The following is a 2,962-nucleotide window of genomic DNA, read 5'->3' as shown; positions in this document are numbered from 1 at the left end:
GATCCAGAACATGTGGAAGAGAGAGCGGGTGCGGCTGCCACTGCTGGCCAAGGTCGAGGGAGAGCGAGTTGCCCAGCTCTCTCTTATGCACTACCTGACCACAGGTGTTACAGACGATGGAGCGCTGTAACTCCAACCCAATGTTCTTCACCAAGGGGCACAGAAACACTCTGGAAGGAGTGTTGCGAGGAGCAATCTGCAGGTCTTGAAGGGCCTCGCCTCTCCCTGTCTCGTCTGTTTTGTCGACATTCAAGATGTCTTCTTTCATCTGAAGCAAACACTGGCTCAGAAACTCATGGGCCTCGTTCTGCCCGTTGCTGGAGAATATCGGAGCCTCGGAAGAAACGCCGCTCTTAATATCGCTGAGCAACTGGGTCATCGTCCCCACGTCACATCCATCTTTGAATACAGGCAGTTGGTGCCATGACAGGACAAGAGCACTGACAGGGCGACGTTCTCGTGGGATTCCTAGAGTGAGCAAGTCATCCATAAATGTTGGAATGGCCAGGAGCGACTGCAAGATGGCATTCATGTAGCAGGTGTTGCCCATGTTGGGAAAGCCCTGTGGTCCTTGTGCCCGTGGAGCGTTCTCAGCGGCCTGGGCTTCCTTCCGAACTGGCTCCTTCTACTCACTCTTTCCCATACATGCAATGGGCGGGTTTCCTCTTTGTAGAGAGATGCCCTAGGTTCGAGTTGGGCGTGGAGGAAGGTCCCCTTGTGGATCTCTTTGCCTCCTCTGGAGCCAAAGATTCCTTCCTCGTGTTGTCACACGTCAAGGCTTCGTTCTGTGACTTTTCTCTTACTTTCTTTTTCTCTTGGGATGCATGGCTTCTTCTCTTCCTTCCGTGTCATCGACGACTCATTGTGAGCCAATCTGCAAAATAATTAATTGATCGTGTTAGTAAAGCCTTCGTGGTTTAAAGGAGTGACTTGTTTTTTTCCTATAAATTCACAAATACTACTCCTGCTAAACCATTCTTAACCAAACAAGATGGCAGGCAGCTTCAACTCAGGACCGCCAGTAAAATGTCAAAGCGGGCTCCCCTTCCCCTTCTCTATGCCCCAGTTCAGCAGGAAGCAGACGGAGAGGATGCACCCCTGTTCCCAAACAAGAAAGCCGCCAATGAAAAATACAATTTCCTTGTATAGGAAAAGAAAGAAAAAGTCACCATTGGACCATGCTTATCATTACCCTGTATTCTCTGGTCTCCGCTTGATCTTTCTCATCTGCTCTGCCCACTCCCTCCACCCACGAAATTGTGTAGCCCTGTGATTTCATCCTGCCCCTCCTCAGTCTTCTGCTCCCCACCCTTCCCCCTTTATGTAAATAATAATAGTAATAATAATATTAATAATTTTAAAAAATAAAAGTCTACTTTTTACACTGATGCCTTGAGTCAGACCCGCTCTTCACGGATATTCCTGCTCTTCTCATTTCAAGTCACCTGTTTCCTTTGCTACAAAAAACTCCTGGTCCAATTTCTCACCTTTTGAAATGGGATCTTGACGATGGTCAGTCTCAGTATCTCAGGTACATAGTATAAAGGCAGGCTCACATACCAATCTAAAATGGAAGACATGAGAGGAAAAAAGGCTGCAACTTTTGTGTTTCTCCACTTTTCATTCATTTGCATTGTTAGATATCAGAATCTCACAGAAGACATATAGTTACTGCAGTTTCCACAGTAGATAATGAAGCTTCAGAAAATACAAAATTTGTCAAGATCCATAGTTTGCTTCATCAAATGCTTTTCTAGCTCTTTTCAATTCTTCATTCGTAGTAAGCAAGTCTTTAACTCGAGCAAACATTCTTGGGTCCTTTCGGATCTAGAAGAGAATATCTTCAACTTGTACTCTACCTTGTCTTCCAATTGACATGGCCTCGTGAGTCATTTCGGTGATGAACTCTGTGACAAGATCTTCAAGAATACCTACTGACTCAGTGTAAGGATTCTGGTCATCTCCAAACCCGTACATCATACATCGTAATTCTTTAGAAAAAAGTCCCATTCTTTTGCCCTGTCCACCTTCGGCACCGCCTCCGATTTCTTCACTTTCTTCCTCGAACGCGGGGTCTTCTTCCTTATCTGCCATCCCACCAGCTGACCCCCTAGGACCCCTGAAGATGGTCAGTCTCAAGTGTGGAGGTCACACCTCAGGCTGGACGCTTCTTCTGGCTGACAGTGCAGTACAAGTGGAGGAATCCAACGCTGGTCTCCCTACGCTCAACCTCCAGTCCCGGTGGTCAGCAGATCACAAACCAGAGGCTGGACGAGCCCTTTTATACTGGAGAAAGGCCACACCTCCAGTTAAATCCTTTGTGTCTAATTGGTTGCTCCTAGAAAATCTTGTAAAAGCACATAATGGTACGGAGTTAATTATGGAGACGTATAAACATGCCCTCAGGGCTTTGCTGTTCCCAGGAGCCTAGTCTGCGTCAATTGATCCTAAGAATATTTCTAGAGAAATACAAGATTGGGTTCTCCAGTTTGACACTGCTCCATTAGCAAAGAGATCCAAGATGTGAGGGAGTCATGTTGGAAAGAGAGCATCCCTGCCTTCATAGTGTGGTCACATATTCCCCACCCCTCTATAATCTTCTCAGGGTAAAATTTTTAGGATAATTAGGTGCTCTTGTTCTGAATCTATAGAACTCTGTGAACGAAATACACGTTCTCAGGAGTTCATATCACAGCTTTAAGGTTTTTGGTTGTGACATTTTACGATGGTTTCGTTTCATCTTGTACTGGAGAAATCAATGATGACTACTAAATGTAAAATCTGATTCCAAGGGTGGCTGAAATTTAATAGCGCATGAAATCTCCACCTTGCTTGGTGTATTAATATAACTGAGGCAAGTGATCAGCACTTATTCATAGGTGATCTGATGTCATTACAGTGATTAAGCACTGGGTTACAAAGTAAAGATTCTGGTTGTAATGTCCACATAAGGGCAAGGATA

At 45.3% G+C, this 2,962-nt stretch overlaps 1 pseudogene; it reads right to left on the bottom strand.

Moving 5' to 3' along the window:
• Positions 1-1,719: 1,719 nt before the first annotated feature.
• On the bottom strand, positions 1,720-2,094 carry LOC102848719 (annotated as a pseudogene).
• Between the last annotated feature and the right edge of the window lie 868 nt (positions 2,095-2,962).

Source organism: Elephantulus edwardii, unplaced genomic scaffold, assembly GCF_000299155.1.
Source record: "Elephantulus edwardii isolate Elephantulus edwardi_28Jun2011 unplaced genomic scaffold, EleEdw1.0 scaffold00146, whole genome shotgun sequence".
In the NCBI taxonomy this organism is placed as follows: Eukaryota; Metazoa; Chordata; class Mammalia; order Macroscelidea; family Macroscelididae; genus Elephantulus; species Elephantulus edwardii.
The sequence above is the reverse complement of the archived record's forward strand: the minus strand, read 5'-3'. Positions and strand labels throughout refer to the sequence as shown.